General features: G+C 41.9%; 1 long non-coding RNA gene across 8 annotated transcripts in view; it reads left to right on the forward strand.

Annotated features, from left to right (window-relative positions):
- The window catches only part of LOC140494771 (uncharacterized), a 143,694-nt gene that overhangs the window by 68,392 nt on the left and 52,526 nt on the right, over window positions 1-22,776 (forward strand). For 6 of the 8 annotated variants that reach the window (XR_011964036.1, XR_011964040.1, XR_011964035.1 and 3 more), the window contains one exon: window positions 17,210-17,336. The exons of the other annotated variants lie outside the window; for them this stretch is intronic. This is a non-coding gene — a long non-coding RNA (uncharacterized lncRNA). The remainder of the gene's footprint in view (window positions 1-17,209; window positions 17,337-22,776) is intronic. 8 annotated transcript variants of the gene reach the window in all.

Raw genomic sequence — 22,776 nt, forward strand, 5'->3', positions numbered from 1 at the left:
GTCAATGTTGAGGCTTTGGAGGTTACTGCTGATCTTGGTAAAAGTTTACTGCAAAGATCCAGTGATGGATTTAGAGACATCTGTGCCAAATGTTGGCAAATGGGACTAGATCAGTTTGGATGTCTGTTTGACGTGGATGGGTTGGACCAAAGGGTCTGTTGCCATTCTGTGTAATTCTATGACTCAATGACTCTACCTCTGGAGTCTTGATCTCCCCTAGACTAATGTGTAAATCTCATGCTTGAAGGAACAAGTGATGTGGAAGTGCTGGTTTTGGACTGGGATAGACAGAGTTAAAATCACACAACACTAGGTTATAGTCCAACAGGTTTATTTCGAAGTACAAATGTTTGGAGTGCTGCTCCTAGCACTAGCTACCTGACAAAGGAGTAGCACTCTGAAAGTTTGTACTTCCAAGTAAACCTGTTGGACTGTAATCTGGTGTTGTGTGATGTTTAACTTTGAAGGAACAAAGGCAATTGGCACATGAAACACTGCAAACTCAAAATCCCCTCCAATCCATGTACCATCCCAACATAGAAATATATCTGTTTCTTCACTGTCACTGGGTCAAAGAACTCCTCCCCAACCGAACTATTCTTACCACAGGAACTGCATCTATCCAAGCTGCCTTCTCAAGGGAAATTGTGGACAATGGAAATGATTGTAATGAATGTCAGTGTCTCCCACATTCCATGAACAAATGAAAAAGTCAAGCAGCAGCAATGTAAGAATGCATTTATACAGCCAATCACATTGCAGTATTCTCACAGACAGAAACCCAGGAAGTTAAAAACATCAATTAAACTTCACTTTTAATTTAAATATTTAAGAAAGTGAAATAAATAGTCAGAATTCAATTCAGACAGAAGTTCCACCCTCATAAATAAATTGTAAAATAAAGGTTTTATTAAGAGGAACTTTAACATTTTACCAGTGTAAAACCAACTTTTCAGGGCCAGCGAAGATGCTTAATTGTGAAATGAGTGTGTTATACTGTCATAGAGTCAGTATAACACCGAAACAGACCTTTTGGTCCAACTCATCAACGTGAACCAAATATTCTAAACTGATCTAGTCCCATTTGCCAGCACTTCGCCCATATCCCTCAAACCCCTTCTTATTCATATACCCATCCTTGTAAATGTTGTAATAATGTTAGCCTCCATCACTTCTTCTGGCAGCTCATTCTGTACATGCACCACCCACTGTGTGAAAATGTTGTACCTCGGGTCCCTTTTAAATCTTTCCCCTCTCACCTTACATCTATGGCCTCTAGTTTTGGACTCTACCACCCCCCCCCCGCCACCTTGGAAAAAGACCTTGGCAATTCACCCTATCCATGCCCCTTCATGATTTTATAAACCTAAACAAGATCACTCCTCAGTCTCCAACGCTCCAGGGAAAGTAGCCCCAGTTATTCAGCCTTTTCTCTTTGGCTGAAACCCTCCAATCCCCGTAACCCATCCTTGTCAATCTTTGCTGAACCCTTTCCTACAAAATCTTTCCTACAGCAGGGAGACCAGAGTGAACCCATTTTACACCTTGTTCACATGATTTTAGCAAGACTAAAAGTGTAAGTTTTTGTCAAACCACTGGTTCCTTTAGGACTTCTAATCTGTAGGATGATTTGGAGATGCCGGTGTTGTGTTGTGAGATTTTTAATCTGTAGGAGACCTCATCGAACTCTGAAGAAGTGGGGATTCGCTGACCCTCAACTTCTAGATGTTAGTATTACAGTGTGCAAGTGTGGATTCCTGAGGTTGTAATCACTCTCAATGGGGTAAATGCTGATAGTTTCACTATCAATTCCATCACAAAGTCTGAGACAATTGTTTTAACTTAATTTGCATAATTAAACAAGGGTTGGCTAAATGGGATGAGCTTCACTCAGTGGTTTGCACTTCTGCCTCTGTGTCAGTGGGTTGTGGGTTTAAGACACACATCGGGTATTTTAAAAGTATAATCCTTGATGAAATGTGTCTTGTAGCATTAACAGAGGACTGTACCGACAGAGGTTTGTCTTTCCAAAGAGTACAGTCATGTACAGGTACTTTAATTTGCTGTATGTGACTAGTGGGCATAATTTTAAGGTGAGAGGAGAAAGACTTAAAAGGGACCTGGGTAGCAATGTTTTCACACAGAAGGTGGTTCATATGTGGAACAAACTGTTACAGAAAGTGGTAAATGCAGGTACAGTTGCGACATTTAAAAGTCATTTGGACAGACACATGAATTGCAAAGGTTTAGAAGGATATGGAACAAACACAGTCAAATGGGACTGGTTTAGTTTGGGAAACCTGGTTGGCTTAGACAAGTTAGACCAAAGGGTTTGTTTCCATGCTTTACGACTTAATGACTTTAAGACATAAACTGAGGCCTTGTTTACCTTCTCTGGTCAAGACATCCTTTGATTTTATTTGAAAACCAAGTCGCTGCAACTTATATTCTGATCCACATGCATCCCTCATCCAACAACATTGCAAGGTATCATTATGTCATGTGGGATCTTACTGTGTGTAAACTGGCTTCTCTTTCTTACAATATTGACTACATTTCAGGATTAGATAGCCAGTTTGGAAGAGACACCGTATGCTTCTCAAAGTGATAATGACAACTAATCCACTTTTGTAATGATATTGGCAAAGGGATACGTAGTAGATGAGGTACTGAGATGTCGTCCTAGGTGGTTGTTTGAAACACAGCCATTAATCTTTTGGTCCCACTTGAGAGGCCCAACAAAGGCCTCAACTTATCATTCCACTCTAAGCAGCACCTTCTTTCTCAGTGCATCACCAGCCTCGGTATTGCACTGTGAGTATCAGTCTGCTGTTTATGTTCACGTCTCTGCTGGGACCCAGAAGTGACCAAACAAGCCACTGTTGATGAACAATTACCATTTGGCCCCACTGTGTCTGTGCCTCCCTGTGCTACAGTCTCACACACACACATAATCTCCTTGTCCTTGCTGTTTTTCCATAGCCCTGTATTTTCCATATTTTTAAAGCCCAGGAAGAGAATGATTTAGAGGAGGAGATGGTATAATGGGTCTTGAGTGTGGCACAATGAAAGTGCACGGATGAGGTTAAATGTGAAAAAAAAATTTGAAGCTTGGGAGGAAGAAGAAAGAGAGGTCTCAAGGAACATTGACCAGACTGGAGTCACAGTTCACTCAGAGTTGCTGTAGTAAAAACGTGTGCTGTAGTCCAGAGGCACACACAGTGATGGTATTGTCTCCAAAGTTCTTTACATCTCATCCTGACCAGGAATCTCTCCTGCTCTACCATTGTTGTGTGCTGGAAGGATTTACAAGTTGACAATCAACCTGTTTGGCCACACTGTGAATGCACCTTCCTTAGTCATCAAGCCCTGGAATGGGACTCGAATCTAGAGCTCCAGGCTGAGGGGCAGCATGCAACCCACTGCAAACACATTGACCAGAGTAGCATTGACCTAACAGAGAGAGAATGAGACAAACTGAGTTGTGAAGGAGATCTGGCGGTCAGTAGTTAGAGCAGAGAAACAAACTGACTACCTGACAAGGTTTCTACTCCTTGCAGAGACGCCTCATGACTCTTGGTTGAAATTGCATTACAAGTGCACCAGTTGCCATAGTAACAAGGCAATACTGCAAAACTATGCTGGAGAAGTGTTTCCAAATAGCGGAGGTAGTGTTGTTAGCACCTGAGAGGCCATTAATGAAGCATTAGGCAGTGCTGGAAACTGAAGATGATGTAGACCCCCCAACAACAGAGTTGTTCTGCCCACACTACAAACACAAACAGCATGTTCTCAGTGCAGCTCCTGCAGAAAAAGAACTGCTGGGGTTTTAACCATAGGGGCACTGCCAGTGATTTCCCGATAGGTGAGAGCCCACACTAGTGGTACTGATGTCAAGAATGGGCCCCCATCACCTCATTACTAGATCTGCAAGTAAAACCCCTGACTGGTGCAGTGAAGAGAATGTTCAGATATTTTGACAGAGTAGATGCAGAGAAACAATTTCCATGGATGCTGGGAGTTTAGAACATGGAGGATCAATCTGAAATTTTAGAAGTGCACTATTGGAGAGTGCACTATCTCAGAGTGCTTGACACACAATGTATTCCTTCAAAATGCAGTAACTCTTGCTGTGTAGGCAAGCCAGTGTGGCAGCCAACTTGGCACAGCAACATCCCACAAACTGCAGTGGCCATAATTCATAAATTTTCATCAATATTCTTTGAGAGAGGAATGCTGGCCGAGGGCACTGAGGTAAACCTCATGCTCTTCTTCAGATTGCATCATGGAATCTTCAACATTAACAAACAGGTAGAACCATTGGTTTTATCTCCTCATTTGAGGAGTTGCAGTTTGATGATGCTGTGTTTCCTCAGCATGGCACAGTCTGTAAAAATGCTGTGCTCAAGACCTGGAATGGGTACAGCCCTCAGATTCAGAGAGTATTGCCCATAGACCCAAAGGTGACCATGGATTTTACGATTGGTGGAGATGATGCATCAGATTCAGTGCCACTGGATACTGAGAAGAAAGGACATTTTCTCTTGATTATTATTCACAGATTCATTACATGAAAGCTGACATGTGTATGAAGCTTTGCATAGCAACCTAACCAACAGTCCTCCACTCAGTCTCTTCAGCTTGTTGTGCCATTTGAAGAAATCATGGCTTATCTGCATCTGAGCTATACTTTCCTATCTCTGTCCATTATCCCTTGATGCCCTTACCTAACAAATACCCTTCAGCCTTAGTTTTCAATTCGCCCCCATTATCGACAATCTTTTGGGAATAGAAACATCCAGGGATCTTTTGGGTGAAGCAATTTTCTTCCTAAATTGTTTGGCCTTAAATTTAAGACTATACCCTATCTTTCTAAATTTCTCTCAAGGAATAGGTTCTTTATAGCTACCCAATCAAAAACTATTAACATTCTACACATCCCAATGAGGAACGATTGGCCTAATTGTTAGACTATTAGTCTAGTAACCAAAATAATATTCTAGAATTTGGGATGAAATCCAACCATGGCAGATGGTAGAATTTGAATTCATTAATAAATAAATCTGGATAGGAGTCCAGTGATGACCATGAAACCATTGTGAATTGTTGTGAGAAAAAAATATGGTTTACTCATGTCCTTTAAGGAAGAAAACTGTTGTTCTTACCTTGTCTGGTCTACATGTGAGTCCAGACTCCCAGCAATGTGGTTGATTCTTAACTGTCCTCCAGGCAATTAGGGATGGGTAATAAACGTTGACCTAGCCAGTGATGCCCACATACTGTGAATGAGTTTTAAAAGTCACACTATCCCTCTGAGCATATTCTTGCAAGCTTTGCAACAAATCAATTCAGCAGCCATATTTGATTCTGTCACTCCAGTCCACATCCCACCCCAGTGCAGCCCACTCTCCCATTCCTGATTGTATCAATTGAAGTGCTGGCTTAGCAACAGTAATGCCAGAGAGGATCTGCTAATATACTTTGTGTACTGTACATTTAAGTAAATATTATAGCCATGTGTTCAATTTTGTTCCTCACATTTACTGGAATTTAATACCACAATTAAATCGGGAGCAGGCAGGCTGGACTGGTTTATGTCCAGCATGGACTGGTTGGACCAAAGGGATTGTTTCTGTGCTGTATGCCTCTATGACTCTAAATATTCTTTCACCTGGTATGCAATTTTCTGGCAAGGGCTGGTATTATTGCCCATCTCTAATTACCCTTTTGAAGTTGTGAGTGAGCTGCCTTCTTGAACTGTTATATTCCATGTGGTGACTGTACACCCAAAGTGCTATTAGGTTGCCTGCAAGTCCAAAAATAGCAATATTCCCAAGTCGGGATGGTGGAGAGGAGCTTGCAGCTGGTGGTAATCCCAAAGTCTGCTGCCATTGTCGCTCAAAGCGTAGGTGTCACAGATCTTGAAGGTGCTGTCAAAAGAGCCTTGGCAAACTGCTGCAGTGCATCTTGTAGATGGCACACTCTTCTGCTACTGTGTGCCCGCTAGTAGTGGATTTATGGTTTGCTGGTTAAGATTATTTTAGCCTGGAACTTATTGTGAATGATAACAGTGGGTCAATACTTGCTGCTATTTAAATAAAGGTTTACTTGTTCTGAATGAGTCTCTGTTAGTTTACAGTGCAATGATTTTCTCTTGTCAATGTCAGTATTTTCTGCACTTCTGTACAAGTGAGATTTGTTTGGAAATACTTTGAAAAGTTAAAAACAAATCTTTTGAGGTAAACTGATTTGGAGGGAGGAATCAGGAGAAACTGTATTTTGGCGAGGCTGGTAGAGGTATCTCTGCTTTATGATTTATATTTCTGGTGTGTTTACTGGCAGATGTCATAATCTTTTGGATTTTTGCTATTTAAATCACATACCTAGTGTGAGACCAACGATGAACTGTTTTTCAAAGATGGAGCTAATACCGTAGGACAAATAAAGATGGACAATTACTTGTGTTTATGAGCTGACATTAATAATTGCCTCAGTTTTACACTTTTAACAAATTCTTATTGTCTTACAGTTCCCACAAGTAACACTAATTACGTATTCATACCTTACAAAGTTACCCTTGACTGTTTCTCTGTTCTTTGTTTTTACTTTGGCCTATTTATTTTTGAGATGATATGTCGAGAAATGGAGTGAAGTTCAAGATTTTTTTAATCCTTTGGTTAATGAATTCATATTTTGCTGGGGAGGAGCGGTGGTGGCTGGTTTAGAAAGGGGCCAGTGGGTAGATTGATTGGTAACCGAGCTCCTCGGCAGCAGGGAGACAGCGGCTGGTATTTAGTCCAGCCTGCTGGCGATAATGAGCTGTATTTTAGAAGGCGGTGAAAGGGTGTCGGGGAGGTGAAGTCAATGGGAGTAGAAAAGCTGGGGTTGCCTGCCTCAGTTTTGCGAGTGCTGCAGCTGTGAATAGGAATCCAGACTTTTTCCCACGCCCAGAAAACGGAGGACTGATCCACTAGTAGGGTCAGGCGACACCGCCGCTCCTACACAGTCTGCATATTTATTGAATCCAAACACATACTGTTGTCTGCACCCAGACAATCCCCCTCAATTTTGTATACAACACACACACACATGTGGATAGGGATATATATATATCATGGTGAAATATTTCAGCTGCACTTCTGCTGTCCCAAAACACACATGCTCCCATCTGCCCTCCAGACAGTCCCCTGATTCTCTGTGCTTAGCAGTATGAAATATGTGATCTACACTTTCACGCCAATTAGCCCCAGACTTTTTTCGCGCTAAGTTAAATGCAGCTCTTTCTATCACCGTCTGCACCGCGTCTTTTTATTTCTCTCTCATCCTTTTTGCTGCTAATTATTGCTCCCTCCCCCTTATCACAAGCAACCAGCTCCTCCCCCGTTTCCTCGCCCTCTCCTGAAGTGCTGACTCCTCACTGTGTCTTAGAAATTCATAGAATCCCGACAGCGTGGAAACAGGCCATTTGGCCCAACAAGTCCACACCAACCCACCAAAGAGTAACCCACCCAGACCCATTCCCCCTACCCTATTACTCTACATTTACCCCTGACTAATGCAGCTAACCTACACATCCATGGACACTATGGGCAGTTTAGCACGGCCAATTCACCTGACCTGCACATCTTTGGACTATGGGACGAAACCAGAGCACCTGGAGGAAACCCACGCAGACACGGGGAGAATATGCAAACTCCACACAGTCACCTGAGGGTGGAATTGAACCAGAGTCCCTGGCACTGTGAGGCAGCAGTGCTAACCACTGAGCCATCTTGCCACTCCAAGGTTGTCCTCCAGCATTTGCTCAGATTGACAGTGAGCGCTGCCTTGGATATCCAAGAAATTGGAGCAGGATCTTTAACACCCTCTCACTTTCCTCTTTCAAACTCTCTGTCCCTCTCATGTGGCCTTGAAGTGTTTAAGTTGTAAAGAAACAAAGATGTGGATTTTCTCTGGATTTGGGGTTAGGTTTCCATCGTGCATCGTATGGAAAGGTACTTCTTGATGTCTCTCCTGAAGAGCCTGGCTCTAACTTTAAGATTACATTCTCTTGTACTTGATTCCCCCAGACCAACCTAACCCCAAAACCCTTTCTCTAAAACAGCTGTGGTTGTTGGCAGGAGTGAGGAGGTGAGAATGGCTCAGTTGTTATCTTCAAAATGAAAATCTATGCACCTTTATTGACAAAGGGCATTAAACATATAAAATAGGAGCAGGAGTAGGCCATTCAGCCCTTAGAGTTGAAAGGTGTGGCACTGGAAAAGTACAGCAGGTCAGGCAGCATCCCAGGAGCAGGCACATCTGAATGAAAAGAATTCCTGATGAAGGGCTTATGCCCAAAACGTCGACTCTCCTGCTCTTTGGATGTTGCCTGACCTGCTGTGTTTTTCCAGCAGGTCTTTTTGACTTTGAATCTCCAGATCTGAAGTCCTCACCTTCTCCATTCAGTTCTTTGAGCCTGCTCTGCCTTTCAATGTGATCATGGCTAATCATCCAACTCGATAGCCTGTTTCTTCTTTCTCTCTTCGGTCCTTTAAGTCCTAGGAATTATATGTCACTCCATCTTGAAAACATTCAAAGTTTTGGCTTCAGCCATTGTCTGGGATTTTTGTAGGATATGAATCACTGCAAATTTGAGGAGCTGATCAGCTTGAACTGTGGATCAGGATCAAGGAGTTCACTGCTATTCCTGCTCCTAATAATCCTATTACACAGGTTAAAATGTTTTTTTCATTCATTTTTTTTTCATTCATATGAATATTCATTCATTTTTCTTTTATTCACATATTGGTTTGACACTGCCAACGCAGTAATGTGAGAGGGTGCTGCAGTGCCAGAAATGCCATTGGTTCAGATGGATTCAACACCAGCATTTTCCTGGTGTCCTGATCAACAACATTGCAAGAAGGTCAACTGATCATTGAACAGGTGATTTTGTGGCACTGTGGTTGTGTCTCTACCTGCATGCCAGGAGGCTTGGATTCAAGTCCTACCTACTGCAGATGTGTGTCATAACATTTCTGAACAAGTTGATTAGAAATATTTACTAAGATGCAGAAGAAGGCCACGCAGCTCACCAGCTCTGCTAACAAAGAAAATATCTGTTTCTCAGCTCCTTCCCTTTATCCCTGCAACTTCTTCTTATTCGAATCTTAGATCAACTAATTTGCTGTCTGTGGGACCTTGCTGTGCACAACTTCACTCATGTGTTCATCCGCACAACAATACTGATAACATCTGAGAAAATACCTAATTAGCTGTGAACTGCTTTTGGGTACGTTGAAGCTATGAACAGTGTCAAATATACTTTTTATTTAAAGTCCAGGAAAACAGATGGATACTCAACAAGAGGAGGGGAGACAATAGGAGAAAGAGAAACAGTGATGCACTGATTAAAATACTGTGAGTAAAAAAACAAACAGAGGTATGCAGACAGATCCCGCAGAACTATTTCCAGAACTAGCCAAATATATAATTGAATGTCACATGGTAAACTTGCCATGTTCCCTTCAATGTCATGAATTAAACCATCAAAAGATGGTCATGACCCAAACCTGATAAACAAATTATGACAAAATAATAATGGTCTCAGGATAGGAAAGTGAATGAAGGGGGAGTGAAACTAAGAGGCCACAAAAGTGACACCTGAAGTGCAACTTGGAAACAGTGTCACCTTGCAACAAGTGATGTTTGGGAGAAGCAATATCAAATTGTATAGATGCAAAATACTGTGGATGCTGTAAATCATAAACCAAGACAGATATATTCCTTAGGTCTGGTAGTATATGTGGAGAGTCATATAGAGAGCCACAGAGTCCTAAACATGGAGACAGACCCTTTGGCCCAAACTGGTCCATGCCAAGAGAGAAAATGAGTTTGCAATTCAGGTTGATGATCTTCCATCAAGGCAGATCAGTATTAAATATGTTGGGAAACCAATCACTGTCACTGAAATAACTCCACAGAAGCGGTATCCTATCACCAGGTCACCCTTTGTTTACACATGGAGAGTCCTTGGCATTGCTCCAGTTTCCTTAGAGCCAGCTCTCATGGTCAACAGAACCTCTGTCAGTCAGGGTTCCGTGTTGGACCACGTTAACAGCCCCAACCAGGTTGTGATTGGGGTAGTTTGTTGCCACCATCCTCTTTGTTTGATTGGGTCTGAGAGCTAACTGAGTTTACAGCACTAGAGGAAAACCACTAAGGAGTATTAACAAGAGGTGGTTCTTGTCTTAAATAAAATGTAGGTTTCTGCATGAAAGCAATCATGGAAGCAGGCGTTGCTGACTGGGCCAGCATTTATTGCCCATCCTTAGTTGCCCTTGAGAAGGTGGTGATGAGCTGTCTCCTTGAACTGTCTATTTGGTGTAGCTATAACATATTGCCCTTAGGGAGGGAATCCCAGGATTTTGACTGAGTGTTATTAAAATGATGGAAGACCTGTGGATACAGATCTTCACCCTGTGAGATCCTAAGATGTTCTTCTCCAAGCCAAGTTCTTATGAGATCGTTGAATTAAAATCAGTTTAATGCAATCTCCAAATTAACCTTTCCAGCTCAAATACCTCATGCAACAAATAGTTCATCTGGGGGCCATTAATCTGTGACATGAACTTTGCTTTCCTCGCTCTACAGATGTTGCACAATCTGCTGGACATTTTTGACATTTCTAAACTTATTTCAAATTTCCAGCATCTGCAGGATTTTGTTGTTGTGTAGCATTATATTCACTGCCACCTTATTTGCTGGAAAGTTCACCTGCTCAATTTGCACAGCTGGGTGTTTGTTATGCTTTCAGCCATTGTAAGATTTTCACATATTCAATGTTACATATAAATCCTGGAGATAGCATGGTCTTAATCTGTAAAACTGGGGAGAGGTTAATGTTCTGGAGACACAGATTTCAATCCTATTACAGCTAATGGTGAAATTTGAGTTCAATAGAAAAATAAAATTTGGAATTAAAAACCAACCTAATTATTTTAAGGCAAAAATAGATAGATTTTTGAATGGTAAAGGAATTAAAGGTTATGGTGAGCGGGCAGGTAAGTGGAGCTGAGTCAATGAAAAGATCAGCCATGATCTTATTGAATAGCAGGGCAGGCTCAAGGAGCCAGATGCCCTACTCCTGCTCCTATTTCGTATGTTCTTATAGTCATGTAACCATTGTCATAAACATTTGACTCATAAATGTCCATTAGGGAAGAAAATCTGTCATCCTTACCTGATCTGTCCTCCATGTGAGTCGAGACTCACAGCAATCAATGTGGTTGACTCTTAACTGTCCACTGAACTGGTCTAACAAGCCACTTGGTTCAAGAGCAGCGGATGATGATTGCTTGTCTACCAACTGATGCCCATAAACATGGTTTTAAAATGTTCACCCTGTATGAACTGTACACGTTAAACACCTGAAATAATCAACATGCATTGGGTAATCAGAACCTTGTGACCCAATCCAGATCTCAACCCTTGGGTGATCTAACTTTATTTCTGCACTGTCAGAGGTACCTTGTCTGTCCTCACAAAAACACAGGAAACATCCCAATGCAATATTTCAAAGTAAAGCAGGGTGTCATGGGCCAATACGTATATCTCAAACAATACCTGAAAGCAGTTTATCTTCTGATTGGTACATTGCTGTTTGTGGGATCTTGCCATGCGCCTACTGAGACTGCACTCTAAAAGTATATCAGTGGCTGTAAAGCAGGTTGGGTCATCCTGGGATTGTGAAAGCTGCTATGGCAATGCAGATCTTTCTTTCTCACCTTGTGAGAAGCAGGTGGTGCAACTGGCCTCAGCACCCATGGGTGGGGAAGGGAAACAGGAAGCAAGGGTCCCACTGATTATCATTCATTGATTATTCAAAATGGACATCAGGCAATGGTTTAGTTTTGATGCTCCATTGGCCTAATACTGTGCTCATCATCTTTGTTCTTCGGAATCTCAAAAGCAACAGTCACTTCTCCTGGTGAGATACTGTCCCTCCTTACTCTCTCTCAATCTCTCTTATTCTTTCCATCTCTCTTTATCTCTTACTCATTCTTTTTTTCCTTTTTATTTCACACTTTTATTTTGTGGAATTTTAAACATGTTTTTCTACTTTTTTTGATTCGCAAAAAAAAGTGGATTAGTCACAGTTTCACTTAACTTCTCCAGTACTCCACTTTCTCAGTCTCTCTTTATCTGCCACCTCTGTCTCTGTCATTCTCAGTCTCCCTCAGCACCTCTCTGTCCTTTTGTTCCTTCTTTCCCTGCCTTTCTTATTTATCGTCCATCCCTCCACTTCTCTTTGTCTAATCTAAAATATGTCTCTGAAACTGCCCTTTATATTCTACGAGATTTATTGTCCAGAGAAAGCTGACAACAAGCTTTCTTTCAGGCAATTTCCTGTAAACACATCTCTTTTCTCAACAATATTGTTGTAATGTCTTGAAATCCCATTGACTTTCTTCCATCTCATTTCTGTTTTATGAACTCTCTCACAACTTTATTACACCTTGATTTCTTTGACTCTGCCATTGGGCTTTTCCTTTGTCTTCACCCAAGTCTCTTGCGATTTGTGACTGTTTGTAAAAGAATCAACATTTGCACAGGAGTTTTTCATCTCTCAGTGTGAGAATTTTAATAAAGATTTAACAGTTTTTGACATTGAGATAATGAACAATTCGCTGATTTAGAAAAAGAGAGTAAAATTCTTTCTCTTTTGTTTTCTCTCCTCTGTCTTTTGCCCCTGTATCACTTCTGTTTTGTCTGAGTCAATTTCTTTCCTGCTTTATTTTCTCTTTCACTGACTCTCATTCTTTTACTTTCTTTTCTTTTTGTGACCCACACTTTCACTTCTCTCGATCACTATCTCCAATCTTTGTACCTATCTCTCTCTCTCTCTGCAACACTCTGTCTCTATTTCCCTCCATCTGCATCCCTTTCTCCATAGAGTCATAGAGATGTACAGCATGGAAACAGACCCTTCGGTCCAACCCGTCCATACCGAGTGTTGTGTGTGTATGTGTGTGTGTCTCTGTTTGTCCCTTTCATTATATCTTTTATACGCTCATTTTGTCCATCTCTCATTTGTCTGAATCAGATTCCATCCATCCAGCCCATACTCCCTGTCTCTCATTCTATTCTATCTTTCTCTTTGTCTCATTTTGTTCCTCACATTTTCTGTACTACTCTCTTGTGCATTCCCACCTCTGTCTTTCTCTCTCTGTCTCTCTCACTCATTCCTAATAGTTCCTTTTAGTTCATCTCTGACTGTCTCTTTGTCTTACCCTCTCTGCTGAAGAGCTAATTACTTTCAGTTCTTTCTTGTATCTTTCTGTGCATTCTTCCAAGTCTTTTTCCCTCTCTTTCTCTCTCTCTCTCTTTCTGTTTCTCCTCCTACATTGTGCAAAGGGTGAGTATCGATGGTGGTGTGATTCCCACTTGCTGAACAACTTTGTAGAGAAATATTGTAGAAAGGTTTCACAGCAGAGAGCTCTGTTGGGGACCCAACTGTACGCAGCAACCTGCTGAGGTGAACTGAACAGGAGAGACACAGGTTTGGTCCCTGGTGCTTAGGCCAGGGGCACAGAGAGGTGGCAATGAATGATTATTTGTACTGCACAGTGACTGTGTGTGAGCGACATCAGGGCAGAATTGGACTAACTGTGACGCTGTACCTAGTTGAATAGCATCACTCTATTTGATGGTCAGCACAAGCATGCAGAATGGTGGCTGGTACAAGATACAAGGGTAATTGGGGCAGGCTAGGGAGTGATGTCATGAGATTGTAACCCAGGCTTTAAGGCAGAATTCTAAGGTCAGCCAGGGGGATAAATTAAATGTTTTGTCAAACAATTAAAAGTTCTCACTATTATTTGTTATGATATTGTGTGCACAATCTGTCAGCATAATCTGGCAATATTCAAGTTCCAAGAGTGAATGGGGCAATCACAGCTGCCCAATTAAGAGGCACTTAAAGAGTTAAAACAGGCTGTCTCCCTTTTCAACTGAATAGTAAGGTCTCTCTCCATCCTCCCACTCCGACCCCCTGTGGGCCAGCTCATTGTCTGCCCCACCCTGTTCCTTGTAATCTGTCTCCTATCACTATCCAGCTCCTAATGACTGATATTAACCTCCCAGGGAGCAGACCAGTTTAAGACCTTTGCTAAGCGGATGCTGTGGGTTTTATCAATTCACAGCAGCAAAGAGGGGACAGGTTCTTATGCAAACAGAGCTTGTTTCCCTTCGTCAGTGACCTTGTGTCCCTCTTCTTCCCTGTCTGATGAGCAGAGACCAATGGCTAGTATTACAGGATGATGAAGCACTTACATAAAACATAGAGCATAGAAACTGGCCATCCAGTCTAGCTCCATAGAAGCTCCTTCTTTATTTCACCTTCTATTCCGTTCTCTTCATATCTGTATCTAACTTTCCCATACATACATTGATGTGGTTCATTTCAAGTATTCCTTGTGATAGTGAGTCTCAACTTCCAGGCTTGGGCTGACAAGTGGCAAGTGACATTTGCACCACACAGTGTCAGACAATGACCACTTGCAACAAGAGAGAATCTAACCAATACCCCTTGATGTTCAATGCCATTGCTGAATCCCCCACTATCAACATCCCGGGGTTACCATTGATCAGAAACCAAACCTGACCAGCCATACAAATACTGTGGCGAGAAGAGAAGGTCAGAGGCTGGGAATAATTTGCCTCCTCTCTCCCCAATGTCTGTCCACCATCCACAAGATACAAGTCAGGAGTGTGATGGAAATATTCCCCATTTGCCCGGGTGAATACAGCTCCAACAATGCTCAGGAAGCTTGACACATTCCAGGACAAAGCATTCCCTCTTTACTGGCACCCCTTCATCTCCTCCACTGTCCATTTACTTCAGCACTGATGCTCAGTAGCAGCAGCGTGTACTATCTACAAGATGCACTGCAGAAAGTCACCAAGACTCCTTAGACTGCACTTTCCATACTCATGACTACTACCATCTACAATGACAAGGGAAACAATGCATGGGAACACCCTTACCTGCAAGTTCTCCTCCAAATCATATACCATCCTGACATGAAACAATATTGGTGTTCTTTCACTGTTGCTGGGTCAAACTCTTGCAAACTTGTCAGCACTGTAGGTTACCTATACCAGATGAACTACGGCAGTTCAAGAAGGCAGCTCACCACTGCATTCTCCTGGGGAGCTGGAATGGGCAATAATTCCAGCCCAGTTGACAATTACATCCCATGTACAAATATACTTTTAAATCTCAACAGCTCTCTAAGTACAGTTTTTATTTCCTGATCAGATTTGCTTGTGGCTAACTTATTTTGATGAAGACTCTTTTTAGATATTACCACAGGAGCGAATATAGGAGCAAATTATTGCAGATGCTGAATCTGTACTGAAAACAAAAAATGCTGGAAATCACAGCGGGTCAGACAGCATCCATGGAGAGATAGTAAGCTAACGTTTAGAGTTTAGAAGACTCTTCTTCAGTTCTGATGCTGCCTAACTCGCTGTGATTTCCAGCATTTTTTGTTTTCAGAGCATCTTCCTTATGTTGACCCTATTGCGTTTATAATTTTTTAAGATCTCTCTCAGGTCACCTCAGATTTTACTTTTCTATTGCAATGAGCCTCAGTCGGTTCAACTTTGCGGGTTTAAACTTCTCAGATGAGGTAACATCCTTGTCAATATTTTACACCTCCTCAAGTGCTTCTATATTTTTCTCAAGTGGAGCCCAACAGAGACATTGGGGAAATTCAGCACTAAGTTAGAGGCCAGAATTAAAGGAATACAGAGATCTCAGAAGCTTGTAAGGGTAGAAGGGCTTACATACATTGTGAAGGGTCAGAGCTGTGTATTGCTACAATAACTGGAACTTTAATGTTTTTCCAGACTGGGAGTCAGTGTAGATCAGCAAACACAGGAAATGATGAGTCAATGAGTTTTGGTGCAATTTGGGATACAATGAACAAAGTTTTGAATGAGCCAAACAGGTCAGGCTGGATAAGGTTGAAGGGTCTACTTCCTTAAAGTTTATTGGATGAGGATAATAGTATGTCAGCTTTATTGTCACTTGCACTGATGTCAGTTTTGGATCTGGGCATTTTCAAGTGAATTCAAATTGTAAATTTGCCACCACAGGATTTGAACTCAATTCTCAGAATTGTTAATCTTTGTGATTTTCCTGATTCCACAGAACTTCTGCAAGTTTAGCTGTTGGCCTTGGTTCTACCAAAGTTTTGTCTTCCCCCCCTCCCCCCCCCCCCCCCCCCCCCGCCCCCACCACACACACACACACACACACACACACATACACACACAGCTCACCTGGTGACACATCAGAATAGATTTCAGACTGTCTGGGCCTCTCCGTTCTGGAATGTGACAGGGATCGCACTGGGCTTTAGGTGCTGTTAAACTTAGGCCCAATTATGTTTTGGTTTACTTCGCCTACTGTGTGCTGTGCTTGAATTCAGCTCAGACTCAGAGATGAAAAGTTCCCTCTGCTTTCATGGTTAAAAAAAAGATGGTGTTTGAACTAGATCTGGGCAGCAGTAATCATATTTTCATAGGACATAAACTGAGCCCACAATCTGACATTAAATAACACTGTATTGTGAATGCCATTGAGGGTTATAAAACTGTAGTGGAAAATGGAAAGATATTGCAATAGTGCAAATGGGGGTGATTATTCTCTGGTTGGGATTGAGGCTCACTATTGGGACAGTGAGTACAAAGAAAACTTTACTCTGTTTCTAACTCCACCCTGTCCATGTTCTGGGAGTGTTTGAAGGAGGAAAGTGCAGAGAAGCTTTGCTTTGTATCTCGCTCCATACTGTCCCTGTCCTGGGAGTGTTTGATGAGGGACAGTGGTACAGGGAACCTTATCCAGCATCTAGCCCTGTGCTGTACCTGTCTTGGGAGTGTTGATGAGGGATAGTGTAGTGGGAACATTACTCTGCATCTAACCTCGTGTTGTCCCTATCCTGGCAGTGTTTGAGGGGACAGTGTATAGAGAGCTTTACTCTGTTTCTAACCCCAAGCTGTCCCTGTCCTGGGAGTGTTTGATGGGACAGTGTAGAGTCACTCTTGCCTCAATAGTGAAGCTTCTACAGTTCACTGCCCTCCAGTACAAATACCAAAATCTATTGAATTGTTCTGATCTGAAACAGTATTCTCATCAGTATTTTGCGCTTTCTTACAGAAATCTGGCACAAATGAACTTCTGTGCCGTAAGTTAAAAGAAATCTAGATGTCTTCAAACAATATGATTCCCATCCTGATTACAGAAAGACTCTCTGATCAGAAACTAACAAAGTGCTGCAATGGCAGTAAGTATATTTTTGTTGATGCAAATGTAGGAGGATCAATGTCTAGAGGTCATAGATTTAAAATAATTAACAAACAATAACAAGGGAAGATGAGGCGAGGTTTCTTTGGTCCAAGAGCTTCCAGGTTCTACCTGATAGGATGTTGGAATCTGACTTTACAGACAAGGTTCTGCACAGGAGGAACTTCAACACTTTTGGACAAAGAGTATGGATTATGATTGGCCAAATGGCTTTTGTCTGTCTTAAACGTTCTGTGCACACAGACAAGGTTTAGTCAAGAATGAATGATATAATGTTTTCAGAACAGAGTTAGATCCAGTTCTTAAAGCGAAAGGGAAGAAAGCGGAAACAGGGGACTGAGTTGGATGATCTACCATGACATGTTGAATGGTAGAACAGACTAGAAGGGCTGAATGGCTTTCTTCTGCTCCAGTTTCCCATGTGAACATGCTTAATATCTGGAACAAGATTAAAAGCTACCTTCATGATTAAGTTTTTTTTTATTTTGGAACCTGCTGCATATCAGATCTGGGCAGAGATTAATGCCACTTTAAGAGACTTCAAATTATACTTAAATCTAAATAAAGATTCTATTGTCTGATATTGGCTGAGAGCACGATTTCGTCCTAAGGGGTGTGACCCACTTAATAAATGTTGAAATCATTAGTCATCGGAAATCCGCCTTGATTTCTATCTGGAACATGCTCAATGACTGAGCTTCCACAGCTCCCTGTGGGAGAGAATTCCAAAGATTCACCAACTTCAGAGTGTAAAAAAAAACCTTCTTATCTCAGTCTTAAATGGACTACCTCTTCTCCTGAGATTATTTCCCCTGATTTTAGACTCTCCAGCCTGAGAAAACATCTGTGTGTTCCCTAAGCAGAGGGCATTACCTTTCAATTTGTGCTTCCTTCTTTTGAAAGTGATGTTTGTTTTGATCAAACAGCTGCAGTAAACATTGTGAACTGGGACTTGCTGGTAGCGCTCTTGCCTTTGGACCAGTGAGTCCAAGGCTTATCCAGAAACTGAACCTCAGCATCTGTGCTGAGTTTAAAACAAAACAATTGCTGGAGATCACATTGGGTCAGGCAGCATCTGTGGAGAGGAAGCAAGCTAATATTTCGCATCAAGATGACTATTTATCAGAGTTTAGATCAGCATCTAGAGAGGGGATCTTTGAGACCCCAAAAGTAGAGACACTGGGTCCAAACCAATCTCTGTTCCCAAAATCTTTGCCAAGGCATTCGCTACACTGTCCCAGTATCTGTGGATCTTATGGAATGTCCACAGAAAATGAGTGAGGGTGCCAACTTCTATTTTGCATTGAGGGAACGTTGGAGATGTCCCTGCCTTGAACTTTGCAAGTCGCTATGGTGCCATGTGAGCCCTATGAAGTATCTTCAATTGAATAAACTAAGTTCTGTTACAGATAGAGATCTTCCTAGCATTTTCCCAGACATCCTCCTACATCTCTAAGGAGATTTCCATCCCTAATTTTTGATTCCAGGTTTAAATAACTGTTCTATGTCCTTCGATACCTTATTACATAGTAAGTGGTAGAGAGTACTGACTGAGGGCAAATTCATTGGCCGAAACACTCTCCTTTCCATATCTGATTTATGAGGATTAATTATCAATGTGGTCTTCTTTTGTATGAAGTCAGCAAAGAGTACAATAGGTGAATGGGGATGGAGGTGATAGGTCAGATAGGAGGGTGGAGTAGATGGGTGGGAAGGGAGATTGGCAGGTAGGACCGGTCATGAGGACAGTGCTGAACTGGAAGGTTGGAACTGAGGTAAGGTGGGGGTAGGGGAAATGAGGAAACTGGTGAAGTCCACATTGATGCCCTGGGGTTGATGTATTCCGAGGCAGAAGAACATGAATGCCTCATCTTCAGTGTCTCTACTTTTGAGCTCTCCAAAGTTCCCCTCTCTAGATGCATGCGGGAGGAAATTATTCACTATCCTTTCCTTTTGTGTGAGGAAAACCATCTTAGTAAATTGAATATTCTGGACTTTCAAATTGGCATAGGATAGTTATAGAATATATCCCCTTGACTTCCTTATGAATATTGTGCACCAAAATACGAAATTATTTTATAGAACAGGGCAGCCCTTTTTGAACTACATTGACACAGATTTATCAGCCATATTGTTTAGGGCCTTTGCTTAGCTTTGGGGATGGTTTTGGATGGTTCGGGGGCTCCCGGGAGGAAGAATCCCATATAAATACGGGTTTTGTTATGACTTGATATTAATTTATTTTTAATATGTATCCAGTTATTTATTTATGTATTTATTTTCTTTTCTCCTTTTTTTGGTTATTGTTAGTAAAGTATGACATCCTATTTTGTGTTTTGGTAGTTTGTAGAATAGATTAATAGTTAGTTTTCTTAATTTTATATTGGTGTAGTTATTATATTGTAAAGTGGAATACACTATTTTGTACTAATTTTGTAACTTCGCAAAATATCTCAAATAATTTTTTTTAAAAAGGCATCTGGATGGGTATATGAGAAGGAAGGGTTTAGAGGGATATGGGCCAAATGCTGGCAATGGGGCTAGGTCAGTTTAGGATATCTGGTCAGCGTGGACAAGTTGGACCGAAGGGTCTGTTTCTATACTGTACATCTCTATGACTCTAACAATAGAGACATTCTCCTCAGTGACTGTTGCAAAGCTGATCCTTCAAATACTAAAACAGATTAAATGACTGTTGCTGTTTATGGGAGTTTGCTGTGTGCAAATTCAATGCACAAATATATAATGGGAAAGGGCATAGTGTTTTACCTGGACATAGTAATGCACGTAGCCCCTGCCCTGGGAATGTTAGATGGGGATAGTGTAGTCAGAATTTTACTCTGTATCGAACCTCATGCTGTCCCTGCTCAGGGACTCTTTGATGTGGACAGTATAGAAAGAGCTTTATTCTGTATCTAACCCCGTGGTGCCATGCCCTGAGAATGTTTGGTGGGGACAGTGTAGAGAGAGCTTTACTCTGTATCGATCCTGTGTTATAACTAGCCTGGGAGTGTTGCATGCTGACACTAACTGCACTAACAATTCTGCAGTTTAACAGGCATAAATTACACAAAAAGGGAGAAAGATCAGTTGTGCTGAGCCATCTTATTTCCTGGATAAACTCCTGATGCAGTGAAATTGTGCTTTGTGTAAACAAGGAATTCCTATAAAAGGAATTTACTGGGATACATACTTAGCTCAGGTAATAAATAGTTTAATTTAGAAGGTTGAATATATTATGCAAATGAAGAAAGGGACGACACATTTTTATTGCATGTTAATACTTAGTGCGAGGATGCTGATTTACATAAAATCTAAATAGGACCAGTCACTATGCAACAGATCAGTAACCAAGGCAACAGACCCTGTGTTAACTCTCATTGACTTAAACATGTCACCTGAACAAAGCCTTGTCATAAGAATTTTTTTGTATTGAGTGTGAATCCTTCTGTTCACATCCTGTCTTGCCAAGACTCAGTGGGTGCAGGCACCTCCCATGTTTTCCTTTACCATATGGAATAGAAAGATCCCATTTCCAATCCGTGACCTCAGGCAGCGTGCTCAGTGTCAATGCTGCAATTCACTGGGGATTCCAGTTGATCCTTAAATGTTTATGCAGAGCCCCCACTGTTGAATCTTGATAATTGGCACTAGCTTGCCTGTGGCTAGTCCTTGGGTGGCATGTCAGAGGCACCCTTCTTACCCGCCCTGACCTCATATAGGGTTCCCAGGTGTTTACGTTCCAGCAGGGGTTGATGGATCATCGCTGGATAGTGTTCAGAAATCGTGCTTCCTTTGTCAGGAAACCATCTGCAATAACGACCCCAAACCAACCTTGGGTAGTTTGACATTGTACCATCTGGCCTGGACTATTTACCATCCAAACCAGGTTAAATCCATGAAAATGCTGAACTAGAATGTGGGAACATAAGAACCAAAAGCTGGAGTAGGTCATTTGGTCCCTTGAGCTTGATTCTATAAAATCATGTGTGACTTTCCACTTCACTTTCCCAGCCAATCCTCATAAGCTATTGGTTACCAACAAATCACGACATGTCATAGGATCACTGCTGGACTGCAGACTCAGTATACTCATCCTTTAATATTTCCTAATACCCACCAACTCTTTTTTTTTACAAGAAATTATAGAATCTTACTGTGTGGAAGCAAGTCATTTGGCTCATCAAGGCCACACCAATCCTCCAAAGAGCATCCCAGCCAGACCCAGCCCCTTACCCTGAATTTCCCATGGTCAATCCACCTAACCTGCACATTTTTGGACTGTGGGAGGGAAACCACACAAGCACAGGGAGAATGTGCAAAGTTCACACAGACAGTTGCTTGAGGTGAAATTGAATCTGGGTCCCTGGTGCTGTGAGCCACCATGCCCACAGACTCACTAGCAACCTGTGGTGAAGCATTCCACAATTAGTAATCTCCCCAGATGGCTCCACATACAATTATAGAAATGTTTCTTTTGTGTTTTTAACCTCTTCTAGTTTTGAAGACCGACAGCAATAATTCACATTTGCTTAGTATCTTTGGCGTTGTATAATGACCAAAGGCACTTCCCAACAGCTTTAGAATGCTACCACATCTACCTTGACAAGTTCCTTGTGAATCTTGAATGGTTCAATTAGGTCTCCCCTTACTCTTCTACATTTCAATGCATACAGGCTCAATCTACTCAACTCCTCCTCATAAGACGGTTCCTCCATACCTGGTAACAGTCAACAGAACTTTCTTTGGACTGCCTTTAATGCCAGTAAATCTTTCTTCCATAAAGGGACCAAAACTGTTCACAATATGCCAGTTGTGGTCTGATGAGTGCCTTGTTCAATTTTAGCAAAACCTCCCACTTTTATATTCCATTCTCTTTGACATAAAGGCCAACATTCCATTTAATCTTACTCCTAGAGGGACAGCGATATATTTCCAACTCAGGATGGTGAGTGACTCAGAGGGGAATTTGCAGATGGTGGTGTTCCCATGTTTCTGCTGCTCTTGTCCTTCTAGATGCTTATGGCTTGCATGTTGCTGTCCAAGGTACCTTGGTGAGTTGCTGCAGTGCATCTTGTGGATGGTACACACTGCTGCTACTGAGCACCTGAAAGAAAGTGAGGACTGCAGATGCTGGAGAGTCAGAGTCAAAATGTGTGGTTCTGGAAAAGCACAGCAGGTCAGGCAGCATCCAATGAGTAGGAGAGTTGACTGATGAAGGGTTTATGCCAAAAACATTGACTCTCCAGCTCCTCAGATGCTTCTTGACCTGCTGTACTTTCCAGCACCACAATGTTTCACTCAGTTATTGAGCGCCATTGTTGACAGGAGTGGATGCTTGCAGATATGGTACCAATCAAGCTGACTGTGTAGCCTTGGATGGTGTCAAGTCTCTTGAGTGATGTTGGAGCCGCACCTCC

This window comes from Chiloscyllium punctatum, chromosome 24 (assembly GCF_047496795.1).
Source record: "Chiloscyllium punctatum isolate Juve2018m chromosome 24, sChiPun1.3, whole genome shotgun sequence".
Taxonomy (NCBI): Eukaryota; Metazoa; Chordata; class Chondrichthyes; order Orectolobiformes; family Hemiscylliidae; genus Chiloscyllium; species Chiloscyllium punctatum.